This window comes from Hyla sarda, chromosome 2, assembly GCF_029499605.1.
Source record: "Hyla sarda isolate aHylSar1 chromosome 2, aHylSar1.hap1, whole genome shotgun sequence".
NCBI classification, from domain to species: domain Eukaryota; kingdom Metazoa; phylum Chordata; class Amphibia; order Anura; family Hylidae; genus Hyla; species Hyla sarda.
The window spans coordinates 225,253,861-225,274,146 of record NC_079190.1 but is presented as its reverse complement, the minus strand read 5'-3'; the positions used below and the strand labels follow the sequence as shown (position 1 = coordinate 225,274,146).

The window sequence follows — 20,286 nt, the reverse complement described above, 5'->3', positions numbered from 1 at the left end:
TAGTGACCAGGTCGTATCCACTAGCAACGGCTCACCTCTCTGACTGCTGATGACAGGCGCGGTACAAGGGAGTAGGCAGAAGCAAGGTCGGACGTAGCAGAAGGTCGGGGGCAGGCGGCAAGGATCGTAGTCAGGGACAACGGCAGGAGGTCAGGAACACGGACTAGGAACAGACAAGGGAACGCTTTCACTAGGCACAAGTGCAACAAGATCCGGCCAGGGAGTGCAGGGGAAGTGAGGTGATATAGGGAAGTGCACAGGTGGGAGCCAATTAAGCTAATTGGGAAGATTGGGCCAGGCACCATCATTGGTGCACTGGCCCTTTAAATCGCAGAGACCCGGCGCGCGCGCGCCCTAGGGAGCGGGGCCGCGCGCGCCGGGACAGGACCGAGGGAGAGCGAGTCAGGTACGGGGACCGGGGTGCGCATCGCGAGCGGACGCTATCCGCATCGCGAATCGCATCCCGGCTGAAGGCGGGACCGCAGCGCACCCGGTCAGTGGATCTGACCGGGGCGCTGCAACAACGAAGATGAGGCAAGCGCTCCGGGGAGGAACGGGGACCCGGAGCGCTCGGCGTAACAGTACCCCCCCCCTTGGGTCTCCCCCTCTTCTTGGGGCCAAAGAACCTGAGGAAAAAAAAACTCAATTTTTTTCCGTGATGAGGTCCGATGCAAATTAGGAGGGGTTCTGTGTGGAAACGTACGAGACAGTCCAATCTTTTATTGTAAAAACAATAGATGTAGAGGGGTCTGGCGAGACTGGTCACAGGAACGTAGAACCTGTTGATGAGAGAGGCCAAAAAAAATTTTCCTGCAGATCCGGAATCCAAGAAGAGCATAGTAGAGAAGGAGAAGGTAGAGGCAGATATCCGCACAGGCACAGTAAGGCGTGGAGAAGCAGAGTTGACATCAAGAACTGTGTCACCTTTGTGCGGAGTCAGCGTACGTCTTTCCAGGCGGGGAGGACGGATAGGACAATCCTTCAGGAAGTGTTCGGTACCGGCATAGTACAGGCAAAGATTCTCCATGCGGCGTCGTGTCCTCTCTTGAGGTGTCAAGCAAGACCGGTCAACTTGCATAGCCTCCGCGGCGGGAAGCACAGGAACAGATTGCAGAGGACCAGAGGAGAGAGGAGCCGGAGAGAAAAAACGCTTCGTGCGAACAAAGTCCATATCCAGGCGGAGCTCCAGACGCCATCCGGAAGAACGCATGTCAATGCGAGTGGCTAGATGAATGAGTTCATGTAGGTCAGCAGGAGTCTCTCGTGCGGCCAGAACATCTTTAATGTTGCTGGATAGGCCTTTTTTAAAGGTCGCGCAGAGAACCTCACTATTCCAGGACAACTCGTAAGCAAGAGCACGGAACTGAATGGCGTACTCGCCAACGGAAGAAACACCCTGGGCCAGGTTCAGCAGGGCAATCTCGGCTGAAGAAGCTCGGGCAGGTTCCTCAAAGACACTTCGAATTTCCGAGAAGAAGGAGTGTACAGAGGCAGTGACGGGGTCATTGCGGTCCCAGAGCGGTGCGGCCCATGACAGGGCTTTTCCAGACAGAAGGCAGAACACGAAAGCCACCTTAGACCTTTCAGTAGGAAACTGGTCCGACATCATCTCCAAGTGCTGGGAACATTGCGAAAGAAAGCCACGGCAATACTTAGAGTCCCCATTAAATTTGTCCGGCAAGGACAGGCGGAGGCTAGGAGTGGCCACTCGCTGCGGAGGAGGTGCAGGAGCTGGCGGAGGAGAAGATTGCTGGAGAAGTTGCGACTGAAGTTGGTGCGAAATGGTGGACATTTACGACAGCTGACGGGTTAGAAGGGCGATCTGTCGGGCTTGCTGGGCGGCCACCGTGGTGAGGTCAGCGACAACTGGCAGAGGAACTTCAGCGGGATCCAGGGCCGGATCTACTGTCACGATGCCGGCTGGCAGGTAGTGGATCCTCTGTGTCAGAGAGGGATTGGCGAGGACCGCGCTAGTGGACCGGTTCTAAGTCACTACTGGTTTTCACCAGAGCCCGCCGCAAAGCGGGATGGTCTTGCTGCGGCGGTAGTGACCAGGTCGTATCCACTAGCAACGGCTCACCTCTCTGACTGCTGATGACAGGCGCGGTACAAGGGAGTAGGCAGAAGCAAGGTCGGACGTAGCAGAAGGTCGGGGGCAGGCGGCAAGGATCGTAGTCAGGGGCAACGGCAGGAGGTCAGGAACACGGACTAGGAACAGACAAGGGAACGCTTTCACTAGGCACAAGTGCAACAAGATCCGGCCAGGGAGTGCAGGGGAAGTGAGGTGATATAGGGAAGTGCACAGGTGGGAGCCAATTAAGCTAATTGGGAAGATTGGGCCAGGCACCATCATTGGTGCACTGGCCCTTTAAATCGCAGAGACCCGGCGCGCGCGCGCCCTAGGGAGCGGGGCCGCGCGTGCCGGGACAGGACCGAGGGAGAGCGAGTCAGGTACGGGGACCGGGGTGCGCATCGCGAGCGGACGCTATCCGCATCGCGAATCGCATCCCGGCTGAAGGCGGGACCGCAGCGCACCCGGTCAGTGGATCTGACCGGGGCGCTGCAACAACGAAGATGAGGCGAGCGCTCCGGGGAGGAACGGGGACCCGGAGCGCTCGGCGTAACAAATATGAGGGTCTTTATGTTGGAAATCCCCTATAATGGACCCCATTATGAAATCTGCACCCCCTCAAAGTATTCAGTATTCGAATTTAGGAAGCCCTCATGATGCCAGAACAGTAAAAAAAAAAAAAAAATACACATTGCACACTATTTTGGAAACTACACCCCTCAAGGCACGTAACAAGGGGTAAATTGAGTCTTTATACCCCACAGGTGATTGACAAACTTTCCTTAAAGTGGCACGTGAAAATGAAAATTTTGATTTTTAAACCTAAAATGCTGGTGTTACCCCAAACTTTTCATTTTCAGAAGGAGTAATAGGAGAAAATGCCCCCCTAAATGTGTAACCCCATTTCTCTTGAGTAAGGAAATACTTCATATGTGGATGTAAAGTGCTCTGTGTGTGCACTAGAGGGCGCAGAAGGGAAGGAACGATATTGGAGAGCGAATTAAAAAAAAACACCCAAATGTGAGCCTTAAAGGGGTACTCCGATGCTTAAACATCTTATCCCCTATGCAAAGAATAGGGGATAAGATGCCTGATCGCGGGAGTCCCGCCGCTGGGGACCCCCGTGATCATGCACGCGGCACCCCATTTGTAATCAGTCCCCGTAGCGTGTTTGCTCCGGGTCTGATTACGGTCGACCGCAGGGCTGGCGGCGTGTGACATCACGCCCCTGCCCCCATGTGATGTCACGCTCCGTCCCTCAATGCAAGCCTACGGGAGGAGGCATGATAGCTATCACGCCCCCTCCCGTAGGCTTGCATTGAGGGGCGGAGTGTGACATAACACGGGGGCGGGGGCGTGACGTCCCACGCCGCCGACCCTGCGGTCGACCGTAATCAGACACGGAGCAAACATGCTTCGGCGACTGATTACAAACGGGGTGCTGCGTGCATAATCACTGGGGTCCCCAGCGGCGGGACTCCCGCGATCAGGCATCTTATCCCATATGCTTTGGGAGTACCGGAGTACCCCTTTAAGGCTCACATGTGGGTGTTTTTTTTGTTTTTTTGTGGTCATGTCAGAACTGCTTTAACTATCAGCCATCCCTGTCCAAATCACCAATTTAGGCCTCAAATATACATAGTGCACTCTCACTCCTGAGCCTTGTTGTGCACCTCGAGAGCATTTTACACCCACATATGGGGTATTTCCATACTCAGGATAAATTGTGTTACAAATTTTGTGGGTCTTTTTCTCATGTGAAAATGAAAAATATGGGGAAACACCAGCATGTTAGTGTAAATTTCTTTATTTGTTTTACACTAACATGCTGGTGTAGCCAGTAAAAGGAGAAAAATCCCCCCAAAATTTTTAACTCAATTTCTCCTGAGTACGGAAATACCTCATATGTGGCCCTCAACTGTTGTCTTGAAATACAACAGGGCTTCGAAATTAGAGAGCGCCATGCGCATTTGAGGACTATATTAAGAATTTGCAATAGGGGCAGACCCAGATACAATGGTGGGGCTTGTCTCCACCAAAACCCTACGGCAGTGTTTCCCAAACAGGGTGCCTCCAGCTGTTGCAAAACTCCCAACCTGCCAGGACATTGAATGGCTGTCAGGCAATACTGTGAGTTGTTGTTTTGCAACAGCTGGAGGCTCTACTTAGGAAACACTGCTGTATGAGATGTTTTTCATTTTTATTGGGGGGGGGGGATGTGTAAGGGGGTGTGCATTTAGTGTTTTACTTTTTATTTTGTGTAGGTGTAGTGTAGTGTAGTGTTTTAAAAATTATATTGACTTTTAACTATGCACTTTTAAGAGATACAGATCACGGCATCTGCAGCATCGCGGGCACTAAAATGGATGATCGGATCGCCCACAGTGCTGCCGCGGCGATCCGATCATCAAGCACGGCAGACGGAGGTTCCCTCACCTGGCTCCACTGCCTTCCCGGCGTCTTCTGATCTAATCTGCCTTCCCGCAGACCAGAGCAGAAGATGACCAATAACCCTGATCAGTGCTATGTCCTATACATAGCACTGAACAGGATTAGCAATCGAGTGATTGCTCTAAATAGTCCCCTATGGGTACTAATAAAGTGTAAAAATAAAAGTAAAAAAAGTAAAAAGATAAAGTAAAAACCCTCCCCCAATAAAAACGTAAATTGTCCCATTTTCCCTATTTCACCCCCAAAAAGTGTTAAAAAACATATTTTATATACATATTTGGTATTGCCGCGTGCGTAAATATCTGAACTATTAAAATAAAATGTTAATTATACCGTACGGTGAACGGCATGAACATAAAAATTTAAAAAAGTCCAAAATAGATGCTTTTTTTTTATAACATTTTATTCCCAAAAAAATTTATAAAATATGGATTAAAAGTTCTATATAAGCAAACATGGTATCAATAAAAAGTACAGATCACAGCGCAAAAATTAGCCCTCATACCGCTGCTTATACGGAAAAAGGAAAAAGTTATAGGTCTTCAAAATAGGGGTGTTACGCCGAGCGCTCCGGGTCCCCGCTCCTCCCCGGAGCGCTCGCTTCACTCTCCCCGCGGCAGCGCTCCGGTCACGTCCTCTGACCCGGGGCGCTGCGATTCCGCTGCCAGCCGGGATGCGATTCGCGATGCGGGTAGCGCCCGCTCGCGATGCGCACCCCGGCTCCCCTACCTGACTCGCTCTCCGTCTGTTCTGTCCCGGCGCGCGCGGCCCCGCTCCCTAGGGCGCGCGCGCGCCGGGTCTCTGCGATTTAAAGGGCCACTGCGCCGCTGATTGGCGCAGTGGTTCCAATCAGTGTGTTCACCTGTGCACTTCCCTATATCACCTCACTTCCCCTGCACTCCCTTGCCGGATCTTGTTGCCTTAGTGCCAGTGAAAGCGTTCCTTGTGTGTTCCTTGCCTGTGTTTCCAGACCTTCTGCCGTTGCCCCTGACTACGATCCTTGCTGCCTGCCCCGACCTTCTGCTACGTCCGACCTTGCTTTTGCCTACTCCCTTGTACCGCGCCTATCTTCAGCAGCCAGAGAGGTGAGCCGTTGCTAGTGGATACGACCTGGTCACTACCGCCGCAGCAAGACCATCCCGCTTTGCGGCGGGCTCTGGTGAAAACCAGTAGTGGCTTAGAACCGGTCCACTAGCACGGTCCACGCCAATCCCTCTCTGGCACAGAGGATCCACTACCTGCCAGCCGGCATCGTGACAGTAGATCCGGCCATGGATCCCGCTGAAGTTCCTCTGCCAGTTGTCGCTGACCTCACCACGGTGGTCGCCCAGCAGTCACAACAGATAGCGCAACAAGGCCAACAGCTGTCTCAACTGACCGTTATGCTACAACAGTTACTACCACAGCTTCAGCAGTCATCTCCTCCGCCAGCTCCTGCACCTCCTCCGCAGCGAGTGGCCGCTCCTGGGATACGCTTATCCTTGCCGGATAAATTTGATGGGGACTCTAAGTTTTGCCGTGGCTTTCTTTCCCAATGTTCCCTGCATCTGGAGATGATGTCGGACCTGTTTCCCACCGAAAGGTCTAAGGTGGCTTTCGTAGTCAGCCTTCTGTCCGGAAAAGCCCTGTCATGGGCCACACCGCTCTGGGACCGCAATGACCCCGTCACTGCCTCTGTACACTCCTTCTTCTCGGAAATCCGAAGTGTCTTTGAGGAACCTGCCCGAGCCTCTTCTGCTGAGACTGCCCTGTTGAACCTGGTCCAGGGTAATTCTTCCGTTGGCGAGTATGCCGTACAATTCCGTACTCTTGCTTCAGAATTGTCCTGGAATAATGAGGCCCTCTGCGCGACCTTCAAAAAAGGCCTATCCAGCAACATTAAAGATGTTCTGGCCGCACGAGAAATTCCTGCTAATCTACATGAACTTATTCACCTAGCCACTCGCATTGACATGCGTTTTTCCGAAAGGCGTCAGGAACTCCGCCAAGATATGGACTCTGTTCGCACGAGGCGTTTCTTCTCCTCGGCTCCTCTCTCCTCTGGTCCCCTGCAATCTGTTCCTGTGCCTCCCGCCGTGGAGGCTATGCAGGTCGACCGGTCTCGCCTGACACCTCAAGAGAGGACACGACGCCGTATGGAGAACCTCTGCCTGTACTGTGCTAGTACCGAACACTTCCTGAGAGATTGTCCTATCCGTCCTCCCCGCCTGGAAAGACGTACGCTGACTCCGCACAAAGATGAGACAGTCCTTGATGTCTACTCTGCTTCTCCACGTCTTACTGTGCCTGTGCGGATGTCTGCCTCTGCCTTCTCCTTCTCTACAGTGGCCTTCTTGGACTCTGGATCTGCAGGAAATTTTATTTTGGCCTCTCTCGTCAACAGGTTCAACATCCCGGTGACCAGTCTCGCCAGACCCCTCTACATCAATTGTGTAAATAATGAAAGATTGGACTGTACCATACGTTTCCGCACGGAGCCCCTTCTTATGAGCATCGGATCTCATCATGAGAGGATTGAACTTTTGGTCCTCCCCAATTGCACCTCGGAAATTCTCCTTGGACTTCCCTGGCTTCAACTTCATTCCCCTACCCTGGATTGGTCCACTGGGGAGATCAAGAGTTGGGGGTCCTCTTGTTCCAAGAACTGTCTAAAACCGGTTCCCAGTAACCCTTGCCGTAACTCTGTGGTTCCTCCAGTAACCGGTCTCCCTAAGGCCTATATGGACTTCGCGGATGTTTTCTGCAAAAAACAAGCTGAGACTCTACCTCCTCACAGGCCTTATGATTGCCCTATCGACCTCCTCCCGGGCACTACTCCACCCCGGGGCAGAATTTATCCTCTCTCTGCCCCAGAGACTCTTGCCATGTCCGAATATGTCCAGGAGAATCTAAAAAAGGGCTTTATCCGTAAATCCTCCTCTCCTGCCGGAGCCGGATTTTTCTTTGTGTCCAAAAAAGATGGCTCCCTACGTCCATGCATTGACTACCGCGGTCTTAATAAAATCACGGTTAAGAACCGCTACCCCTTACCCCTCATCTCTGAACTCTTTGATCGCCTCCAAGGTGCCCACATCTTCACTAAATTGGACTTAAGAGGCGCCTATAACCTCATCCGCATCAGAGAGGGGGACGAGTGGAAAACGGCATTTAACACCAGAGATGGACACTTTGAGTATCTGGTCATGCCCTTTGGACTGTGCAACGCCCCTGCCGTCTTCCAAGACTTTGTCAATGAAATTTTTCGTGATCTGTTATACTCCTGTGTTGTTGTATATCTGGACGATATCCTAATTTTTTCTGCCAATCTAGAAGAACACCGCCAGCATGTCCGTATGGTTCTTCAGAGACTTCGTGACAACCAACTCTATGCCAAAATTGAGAAATGTCTGTTTGAATGCCAATCTCTTCCTTTTCTAGGATATTTGGTCTCTGGCCAGGGACTACAGATGGATCCAGACAAACTCTCTGCCGTCTTAGATTGGCCACGCCCCTCCGGACTCCGTGCTATCCAACGCTTTTTGGGGTTCGCCAATTATTACAGGCAATTTATTCCACATTTTTCTACCATTGTGGCTCCTATCGTGGCTTTAACCAAAAAAAATGCTGATCCCAAGTCCTGGCCCCCTCAAGCAGAAGACGCCTTTAAACGACTCAAGTCTGCCTTTTCTTCGGCTCCCGTCCTCTCCAGACCTGACCCTTCCAAACCCTTCCTATTGGAGGTTGATGCCTCCTCAGTGGGAGCTGGAGCTGTTCTTCTACAAAAAAATTCTTCCGGGCATGCTGTCACTTGTGGTTTTTTCTCTAGGACCTTCTCTCCAGCGGAGAGGAACTACTCCATCGGGGATCGAGAGCTTCTAGCCATTAAATTAGCACTTGAGGAATGGAGGCATCTGCTGGAGGGATCAAGTTCTCCTGTTATTATCTACACCGACCACAAGAACCTCTCCTACCTCCAGTCTGCCCAACGGCTGAATCCTCGCCAGGCCCGGTGGTCTCTGTTCTTTGCCCGATTTAATTTTGAGATTCACTTTCGTCCTGCCGATAAGAACATTAGGGCCGATGCTCTCTCTCGTTCCTCGGATGCCTCAGAAGTTGAACTCTCTCCGCAACACATCATTCCACCTGACTGCCTGATCTCCACTTCTCCTGCCTCCATCAGGCAGACTCCTCCAGGAAAGACCTTTGTTTCTCCTCGCCAACGCCTCGGAATCCTCAAATGGGGTCACTCCTCCCATCTCGCAGGTCATGCGGGTATCAAGAAATCTGTGCAACTCATCTCCCGCTTCTATTGGTGGCCGACTCTGGAGACGGATGTTGTGGACTTTGTGCGAGCCTGCACTATCTGTGCCCGGGATAAGACTCCTCGCCAGAAGCCCGCTGGTTTTCTTCATCCTCTGCCTGTCCCCGAACAGCCTTGGTCTCTGATTGGTATGGATTTTATTACTGACTTACCCCCATCCCATGGCAACACTGTTATTTGGGTGGTCGTTGATCGATTCTCCAAAATGGCACATTTCATCCCTCTTCCTGGTCTTCCTTCTGCGCCTCAGTTGGCTAAACAATTTTTTGTACACATTTTTCGTCTTCACGGGTTGCCTACGCAGATTGTCTCGGATAGAGGCGTCCAATTTGTGTCTAAATTCTGGAGGGCTCTCTGTAAACAACTCAAGATTAAATTAAATTTTTCTTCTGCATATCATCCCCAGTCCAATGGACAAGTAGAAAGGATTAACCAGATCTTGGGTGATTATTTGCGACATTTTGTTTCCTCCCGCCAGGATGACTGGGCAGATCTCCTCCCATGGGCCGAATTCTCGTATAACTTCAGGGTCTCTGAGTCTTCCTCCAAATCCCCATTTTTCGTGGTGTACGGCCGTCACCCTCTTCCCCCCCTCCCTACTCCCTTGCCCTCTGGTCTGCCCGCTGTGGATGAAATTTCTCGTGACCTTTCCATCATATGGAGAGAGACCCAAAATTCTCTCTTACAGGCTTCATCACGCATGAAGAGGTTCGCGGATAAGAAAAGAAGAGCTCCCCCCGTTTTTTCCCCTGGAGACAAGGTATGGCTCTCCGCTAAATATGTCCGCTTCCGTGTCCCTAGCTACAAGTTGGGACCACGCTATCTTGGTCCTTTCAAAATTTTGTGTCAAATTAATCCTGTCTCTTATAAACTTCTTCTTCCTCCCTCTCTTCGTATCCCTAATGCCTTTCACGTCTCTCTTCTCAAACCACTCATCCTCAACCGTTTTTCTCCCAAATCTGTTCCTCCCACTCCTGTTTCCGGCTCCTCGGACATCTTCTCGGTCAAAGAAATTTTAGCTGCCAAAAAGGTCAGAGGGAAAAATTTTTTTTTAGTGGACTGGGAGGGTTGTGGTCCTGAAGAGAGATCCTGGGAACCTGAGGACAACATCCTAGACAAAAGTCTGCTCCTCAGGTTCTCAGGCTCTAAGAAGAGGGGGAGACCCAAGGGGGGGGTACTGTTACGCCGAGCGCTCCGGGTCCCCGCTCCTCCCCGGAGCGCTCGCTTCACTCTCCCCGCGGCAGCGCTCCGGTCACGTCCTCTGACCCGGGGCGCTGCGATTCCGCTGCCAGCCGGGATGCGATTCGCGATGCGGGTAGCGCCCGCTCGCGATGCGCACCCCGGCTCCCCTACCTGACTCGCTCTCCGTCTGTTCTGTCCCGGCGCGCGCGGCCCCGCTCCCTAGGGCGCGCGCGCGCCGGGTCTCTGCGATTTAAAGGGCCACTGCGCCGCTGATTGGCGCAGTGGTTCCAATCAGTGTGTTCACCTGTGCACTTCCCTATATCACCTCACTTCCCCTGCACTCCCTTGCCGGATCTTGTTGCCTTAGTGCCAGTGAAAGCGTTCCTTGTGTGTTCCTTGCCTGTGTTTCCAGACCTTCTGCCGTTGCCCCTGACTACGATCCTTGCTGCCTGCCCCGACCTTCTGCTACGTCCGACCTTGCTTTTGCCTACTCCCTTGTACCGCGCCTATCTTCAGCAGCCAGAGAGGTGAGCCGTTGCTAGTGGATACGACCTGGTCACTACCGCCGCAGCAAGACCATCCCGCTTTGCGGCGGGCTCTGGTGAAAACCAGTAGTGGCTTAGAACCGGTCCACTAGCACGGTCCACGCCAATCCCTCTCTGGCACAGAGGATCCACTACCTGCCAGCCGGCATCGTGACAAGGGGGATTTTAAACATACTAATTTGGTTAAAAAGTTTGCAACAGTAATATAAAAGTATGTTATTATGGGTATCATTTTAATCGTATTGACCCAAAGAATAAAGAACACGTCATTTTTCCCGTAAATTGTACGGCGTGAAAACCAATCCTTCCAAAATTTTCAAAATTGCGATTTTCTTTTCAATTTCACCACACAAATAGTATTTTTTTGGTTGCACCATACATTTAATGGTAAAGTGAGTGATGGCATTACAACGGACAACTGGTCGCACAAAAAACAAGCCCTCATACTAGTCTGTGGATGAAAATATAAAAGAGTTATGATTTTTTGAAGGCGAGGAGGAAAAAACAAAAACATAAAAATTAAATTGTCTGCGTCGTTAAGGCCCAAATGGGCTGCGTCGTTAAGGGGTTAATGCCAGGGACCTTAGTCTGTAAATGTTTTGTTGTGAATTACACACATATGTGGTACATTCAATATTATTATTCTATACTATATTGGAGTATATTAATAAAATTATATTTTGTGCAGACTTGATGGAACATTTGCTCCAATATCTGACAACAGTGATATGTACATGGTTAATGAATAGAATACAGAACATAAAAAAAGCATCACAGCTTTCTTTAGTGCTTACAGTCTGTTCTTTTTCTTCTAACATGATAAATAAGCTACTTTTTCCCCATCTGTGCTAAATAACTGACCCAAAACAATCCTTTTGTAAGGTAAAGTATAACTTTTATAATGAAAAAAATATATCATAAAATATGTCAAGGCAATCCTGTGTAGCTTCAAGGCCAAAATCAAGTTAGATAGTGCTCCACGAGATAAAGGAAAGTCATGCACAATGTCAAATAAATGAAAGTAGGTTTTTGTTTAGAGCAGTATTTTTAGCAAGGTCAAAATATGTAACACAAAAAAAATCCACTGAACAAATAAAAAGATTTATGGAGAAAAACATCATATTTCATAGCAAATAATAAATCATTTCATGTATTTTTATGACACTATTAAAAATGCTGGATGGTAGGTTATGTAGACTTAAGGGCTCATTCACACTTTCATATATAATAATCGTGTTACTGTTGCATTTAAATAGTATCCACATTTCCATTTTTTTATACATAGCTTATTTTTCTAATAAAGAACAGAACAAATACAGATGAAAAGTGAGGATGACAAATATAAACAAAATATTGAACAATAGATGATGCAATACAGAACTAAAAACAGTGGAAATACATTTGATCTGTATTTATTTTTTTTTTTTTTTTTAACTGTTTTGTTTTAAAATGTTGCTTGAAAGCTAGTACACCAATTCCATGACAGACAGGAAGATTCTTGAATCAGCATTAAAATAATTTTCTTATTAAAAACAACAGATTGTACATCAGTCACATTGCAGAAAGGAGAAAGAGAAAGGATCAGGTACTCCCATAATGCCTTTCAAACTACTCTCCCAGCTGATCAGGAGGCAGAATAGTCGGAGTGTTCAAAGTCAATATAAAAGCCTATGCACATACCTTCAGCAGCCATTTTAGAAATAGCAAAAGTTAGATGAAGATCTCTTTGAGGGACACTAAGCAGTAAACAACACAGTCAGAAGGTGGCATGCAGACTGCACAAAAGTGTAAATAATAGCATATCTTCAATTTGAAGATATCCCAATGACATAGCAACAACAAAACAATACAGCAAAACAGAAAGTTTTGAAAAGATATGCCAAATGACAATAGTGGATCCCCAAAAATATACTTGGAACAATCGGATGGATAGGTATTGCAAAGCTATATAGAGGTCCACGTTCAATTCCATGTGAACGAGGCAAGGAAATCCACTGAACAAGGTGATCTACCAGAGGGATAGAAAAGGAAAAAAAAACTAAAGAGAGGAGAAAAGGAAATAAGGGCTGGTCACAACAGAGAGATTTTGAAATCCTGGAGATGACTTAAAGGACATCCAATTAAACCATTTCATTCCATAACAATAAATTTCTGCAAGGGTCAAAGTGATCAAATCCTTAATGTGCTGCAAGTGTGCAATATCAGTGAGCCCGTCACCAAAGGAAGGAGGTTCATATTATTTCTATTTCCCTGGAATCACCATTTTAGCTGCCTGCAGTAAATGATGTGTTAAGGATTTTTTTAAATGTTGCCGGACATATATCAAGCACAAATAACATGGTCGCCTTATAGGAGTAAGGGCCTACCACACCGGTAAGCTCACATATCATGATCAGAAAGGGCTTAGGGAAGGGCATTTCTACCAGATGTGGGAAATATTTCCTATGAAAACGTCACAACTCCAACAGGCCTCTAAAATTGTGGGATACCAGCAATGAAGCTGGGCAAGGACTTGATACCAAGTGAGAAAGATAAAAACTCTTGTTCCATTAACCCCTTAAGGATCAGGGGTTTTTCCGTTTTTCCACTTTCATTTTTTCCTCCTTACCTTTAAAAAATCATTACTCTTTCAATTTTGCAGCTAAAAATCCATATGCTTGTTTGTTCGTCCCATGTCTGTCCTTAGTGTCATCTTGTCTTTGTCTCTCCCCGCCCTTTGTGAAGTTCCCACCGATAGTGGAAGATTGTTCAAGGTTCTATATGTATTGTTTGGTTTAATGTCAATGCAAATGATACCCACCTGGATTGTACATTTTGGCCTTTCCTGATATGCTTATCGGGACATTACTACTGCTACAACTTGAATTCTATATGCTCCTTTAATGTTTTACTCTCCTTGGTACACTTACATTGCAATAAAAGCAGTTTAAAAAAAAATCCATATGCTTGCTTATTTTTTGCGCCACCAATTCTACTTTGTAATGACATCAGTCATTTTACCCAAAAATCTAGGGCGAAACAGAAAAAAAAATCATTGTGAGACAAAATTGGGAAAAAAACGCCATTTTGTAACTTTTGAGGACTTTTGTTTCTACGCCGTAAATTTTTCGGTAAAAAATGACACTTTATCTTTATTCTGTTGGTCCATACAATTAAAATGATACCCTAAAAAAATGTGGGAGTTTAAAGTAAAAAGAGAAAACCTATACCGAGGATACTGCGTTGCACATACCCATGTGCCAAGAAAGAGTACTAATAGTGTAAAAAGGGGAGGCAGTCCTGCTGGGCTAGGTCAGAGTAAAAGATATAAGGTCAAAAATTAGAAGAAAGAGAGAGAAAACAAAGAAAAGGTGTCTAAAATAGCATAAAATGATAACATTTATTTGGAAAAATGATGTGAGGTCTGCGGCAGGGCCCTTGTCGCAGACTGGTCACTAGATAAAATGGTTACAATGATATAAAATGCTAAAAATATAAAATATACACAGTGGTATTGCACTTCACTAATTGGACAATGATACAATGAAAGTGGGGCAATGGGACAGTGCAAACAATATCTGTTTAGTTATACTGTAAAGTCATATTATAAGAGCCAGGATTAATCCAGACGAAAGTACATAGCAAAAAAGTTGATAATCCAATAAGGCAAATTTTCGGTAGCTCTGGAGCCTCCCAGATTGGGACCCACTATAAACGTTTTTAGGTGCAAAGATACGGGCGATGCCCCCTCTACCCCGACGGCACGGGGACTGAATGCATTGCCTAATTGTCCAATTAGTGAAGTGCAATACCACTGTGTATATTTTATATTTTTAGCATTTTATACCATTGTAACCATTTTATCTAGTGAAAAGTCTGCGACAACGGCCCTGCTGCAGACCTCACATCATTTTTCCAAATAAATGTTATCATTTTATGCTATTTTAGACAAGTTTTCTTTTTTCTCTCTCTCTTTCTTCTAATTTTTGACCTTATATATTTTACTCTGACCTAGCTTAGCAGGACTGCCTCCCCTTTTTACACTAAAATAATACCCTACTTATATAGGTTTGATTTTGTCGTACTTCTGAAAAAAAACATAACTACATGCAGGAAAATGTATTCGTTTAAAATTGTCATCTTCTGACCCCTATAATTTTTTTTATTTTTCCACGTATGGGGCGGTATGAGGGTAAATTTTTTTGCGCAGTGATCTGAAGTTTTTAGCGGTACCATTTTTGTATTGATCGGACTTATTGATCGTGACCAAAAATACACTATTTTGGACTTTTAATTTTTTTTGTACGTACACCATTGACCGTGTGGTTTAATTAATTATATATATATATTTCACTTTTTTTTGCAATGTTATAGTTCCCATATAACACTGCACACACTGATCTTTTACATTGATCACTGGTTTCTCATAGGAAACCAGTGATCAATGATTCTGCCGATTGACTGCTCGTGCCTGGATCTCAGGCACTAAGCAGTCATTCAGCGATCGGACAGCATGGAGGCAGGTAGGCTGTCTTGTTAGCTGTTTGGGATGCCGCAATTTCGCTGTGGCAATCCCTAACAGCTCCCTGAGCTAACCGGCATGGTTTTACTTTCACTTTAGACGCAGCATTCAACTTTGAACGCAGAGTCTAAAGGGTTGATAGCGCGTGGCCCCGTGATCAGTGCTGCACGCTATTAGCCACGGGTCCCGACCCGCTATGATGCGGAGCTACGCCGTGGCCCCGCATTATAGAAAGGGAAAGGACTCAGGACGTATCGGTACATCTTCGGTCCTTAAGAGGTTAAAGGGTTACTCCATTGGAAAACTTTTTTTTTCATCAACTGGTGCCAGAAAGTTAAACAGATTTGTAAATTATTTCTAGTAAAAAAATGTAATCCTTCCAGTAATTATTAGCTGCTGAATACTACAGAGGAAATTATTTTCTTTTTGGAACACAGAGCTCTCTGCTGACATCATGACCACAGTGCTCTCTGCTGACACCTCTGTCCATTTTAAGAACTGTCCAGAGTAGGACAAACTCCCCATAGAAAACATATGCTGCTTTGGACAGTTCCTAAAATGGACAGAGATGTCAGCAGAGAGGACTGTGGTCATGATGTCAGCAGAGAGCACTGTGTTCCAAAAAGAACAGCTAGTAGTATTCAGCAGCTAATAAGTACTGGGAGGATTAAGATTTTTTTAATAGAAGTAATTTACAAATCTGTTTAAATTTCTGGCACCAGTTGATTTAAAAGTCCTGATGTAATTTCTTGCACTGTTTGACCAATGCATAAAAGTGTTGTTATTAAATAAGACAAAAGATGCGGTAGAGTACCATCATCAGAAAGTGGTAGCATACTATCAGCAGAAAGGACATGAACAAAGTACAAAGGATTTGTTTGGTGTCTCCAAAAAAGCAAAAAGGTTAAAGGGGTACTCCAGCACTTAGACATCTTATCTTAAGATGCCTGATCGAGGGAGTCCTGCCGCTGGGGACCCCAGTGATCTTGCACACGGCTCCCCATTTGTAATCAGTCCCCGGAGCGTGCTCCGGGACTGATTACCGGCAACTACATGGCGGGTGGGGTGTGACGTCACGCCCCCGCCCCTGTGTGATGTCACGCTCCACCCCTCAATGCAAGCCTACGGGAGGGGGCGTGACAGCTATCATGCCCCCTTCCGTAGGCTTGCATTGAGGGGCGGAGCGTGACATCACACGGGGGCGGGGGCATGATGTCACACGTCGCCCGCCCTGTAGTCGCCGGTAATCAGTCCCGGAGCGAACACACTCTGGGGACTGATTACAAACGGGGTGCCGTGTGAAAGAACACTGGGGTCCCCAGCGGCGGGACTCCATCGATCAGGCATCTTATCCCCTATCCTTTGAATAGGGGATAAGATGTCTAAGCACCGGAGTACCCCTTTAAGGTCCTGGAGGAAAAGTCGAGTGGTCAGTAATAGGGAGAAGGGGGGGGGCCTTTGGATCCACCAAAGTTTTGCCTGTCACCAAAAGATGCAAAGCCGAGAATGTCTGAAGTGGCTAAAATGATAATTAGGAAAAGGAAGCTGAAGGTGGGGGCCAAGACCAGGGAAGCACAGACAAGAAAAGTGGACATTTATATCGTGCTATGTGCACCAAAAGTTTAGATGCATAATTATGCAGCAAGTCCAAAAGACGTGCATGCATGGCAGCAAGGTAATAAAGTAGGCAATCCTGTGGACCCACACTTCAGGAATCATTGAGGCAAAAAAGCGTGTCATATCAGATCTGTGGGCGACTCGAAGCCGACACAAAAGTACTAAACCGACGCTTCATGGTATGCCAGTATAAGGAGGGAATAGGGATTGGTATAGTCTATTTGAGATAAAGTTATTTGGGTAGGAGGGTCATCTTAAGAAGGTTCATCCTACTAAACCAAGAGAAGTCATTCCGATTCCAGGAATTCAGGTGGTTTTTAAATTGATGAAGGAGGGTCGCTAAATAACAGTTAAAGAACTGGGATAAGTCAGAGGGAATTTTAATGCCTTAATAGGTCATACCTGGGGTGGGCCATGAGAACGGGAAGTTTGATTTAAGGACATCCACAATAGAATAGGGCAGGGATACATTTAAGGACTCAGATTTAGAAACATTTATCTTAAAGTTAGAGCAGACATCAAAACCGGACAGTTCCCACATCAAACAGGGTAGAGATATATGAGGAATGGTGATATACAACAAAAGATCATCAGCAAAAACTAAACAGTATTAATATTCACTAACCCCCAATTGTGGTGCCCGAGATGTTCAGGTTATGGCGAATGGAGGCCAAGAGATCTTCCATGATAAGGACGTATACAAGAGGAGATAGTGGGCAACCCTGAAGCATTCCATAATAAATACTAAAGGGTTTGGACAAACAACCATTAATTTTCAGGCAGGCCGAGGGCATTTGAATACCTTTTTGGTGTCTAAAGAAGTAACCACAAGGGGCCCTTTCTGCACCTGGGTATGATGAATAATGTCCAGAGTTTCAGGGTATTGTTGTGAGTCTCCCTTCCTAGAACAAAGCCTACTTTGTCTGGGTGAATAAATGCAGGCAGATGAGGGCCCAGTCTGTTCCCTATGAATTTACTATAGGAAAGAACCTAGGTCTAAAAATTAGCTTTTATTGGTATACATTAAAATAGGAACATATGCAATACGTAAAGGTGCACAATACAGTGGTAACACAATGATGTTATCAAACACAGCTGATCCAGGATATTGGACCGATCACCAAAGGCCCCCATACACTGTCCCTGCTGGTCCATATAGACCCCCTACCTGTTAATGAAGAGACGCCCTCCTAGAGAGTGCTGACCTGCATCCAGAACCTCCTTCCTCTCCCTATTTAGGAAGCAATGGGGAAGGTACCAGGTGCACTATACTTTGGAAACCATTAGTGGTATGGTAGTTGGTGGACACAGACCTCCAAGAACACATTCAGTGAGTATTAGTAATTGCAAACACATATATACAATCTGTACAGTGTATACATGATAATGCTAGTCACAATAGATCAACATCTAAGGCGTTTAGTTGTGTCGCATCACCCTGCGGCACAACTCATCAGGGACTAGTGCAGAGGGAGCAGGAGTGGAAACAATTTTATGAATTCCTGTCACTCATCAGACAGATAGATAATGTCATGATATAGAACAAGGAGGTAGTATTAAAAATAGGGTACACTCTGATGAAGAGACCCGAAGTGTATGTTCGTATTATCGGTGGTCCAATCAAAGTCCGTCTTATATCCCACTAGCAGATAGGCTTTTATATTGCCATGTTAGGTGATCCTGTGAAAGAATAGAGAGGTCTAGTATGTGTAAGGAATAAATGGCTAAGGATGGGAGTATGTGTATAGTTGTCACACGACCACCTACCTCTTAATGTGAGCTCAGGTTCAGCTAACTAGTATGTGGGTAGGTAGTGTCGGCTTACACATAAGGTACCCAAATTTTGAGCCTAAAAGACAAGTTTAAGATGGATTATTATTGTGTGTGTGGCCCCTAAATGGGAGAAGAGGTACCATTAAATAGTTATGTACCTCTGCTTAAAGGGTACCTCTCATCAAAAAAACATTTGATATATTATAGATTAATGTATGCAGAATAACTTTACAACTGCATGTTATTAAAAAATATGCTTCTTTCTATTTAATTTTCCACTTTGAAGAAATGACCACTAGGGGTCTCCCTACCAGTCCTGGCAGCAAGCATTTCAGACTCATGCTGGAGTCCTAAACACTACGAGCTGCCAGTTTCTTTTGTTCACAAAGGAGAACACTCAGAGCTGCCAGCCTGCTTTGTTCATAGCCTGTTTGGCTGTGAACAAAGCAGGCTGGCAGCTCTGAGTGTTTAGGACTCCAGCATGAGTCAGAAATGCTTGCTGACAGGACTGATCGGGAAAAATACAATAGAAAGAAGCATATTTTTCATTAACATGCTATTGGAAAGTTATTCAACATTCATTAATCTAAAATATATCAAAAGTTTATTTGATGAGAGGTACCCTTTAAGGGAGGTATTGGTCAGATAGGGTCCCACCAGGGGTCTCTGTGTAGGATGATAACTAATAGAAATGTACAAGATAAGTACATATAGGTGTGTAGCCAAGATATAACAGAGGCATATAGTGATTGTGTTACCAATGTATCGTGCACCTTTACACATTGCATATGTTCCTATTTTAATGTACACCAATAAAAGCTCATTTTTAGACCTATATGTTCTTTCCTATTACATTTCAGGTTTACACACAGGTCCATTATATCAGATACTCAACTATTAGTTTACCCTATGAATTTACTAAGGAGTTTGAGATCCACATTTAAGAGCAATATAGGTCTATAACTAGCACAGTTTAGTGAGAACCAAGGCATGGGCCAAGGTAGATTGCGAAGGAAAAGGGGATTTCCCATAATTGTAAGCGCTGCGGAATCTGTAGGCACTATATAAATAAATTATTATTATTTCAGGGTAGAAGGATATGACAGCAAGCAAGATGTTCCCTGAATGCTCTAGCCAACATTCGCCCATTCTTATTGCCAAATTCATAATATTTTCTATGGCATAGTTGAAGAATATACTTATAGGGGTATTCAAGAATATTCCTGGCTACTTGACATATTACCTGAAGCTCCCTGAGAGTTGGGACCGAATGTGCACGCTTGTAGGTAAGCTCCAGCTCCAGAGACCTGACACAAGGTTTTTTTCTTTCTTGAGGCAGAACTATGCTTTATAAAGACCTCATGTACCACACAGCAGCCTCCCATTACACCATGGGTGGAGTGAAGATCTGGGAATGATCAAGGTGGAAATTGGAAATGGCCTAGTCCACAACTGCAGAACACACGAAAAGTCAATAAGAGGGGATCATTCAGGCCCCATTCTTACTAGGGGTAGTGAGAATGAACAAAGACAGGACACTGGGGTGTGCTTGGACCACACAATATTACCAATTGTGAAGAAGGCCAACCAAAATAGGACATTGTGCTGTAAGACAATGTAGTCTATTCTACTAAGTGAGCTATGGGGGGAGAGTAAAAAAAGCAGTCTCTATGAAATGGGTGAAGCAGCCACCATGCATCATGATCTTGAAGGAGTGTGAAGGCCGCTAGAGGTGTTTAATGGCAAAATGAGAGATGGTAGAGCAACCACAGGAATTACTGAGAATCTATGGCAAGATCTGAAATTGGTTTAATAATTTTTGCCAAGAAAAATGGACAAAGATTTC

The 20,286-nt window shown here is 46.2% G+C and overlaps 1 protein-coding gene across 1 annotated transcript in view; it reads right to left on the bottom strand.

Moving 5' to 3' along the window:
- GALNT17 (polypeptide N-acetylgalactosaminyltransferase 17) overlaps nt 1–20,286 on the bottom strand; it is a 444,849-nt gene that overhangs the window by 221,291 nt on the left and 203,272 nt on the right. The window lies entirely within an intron of this gene.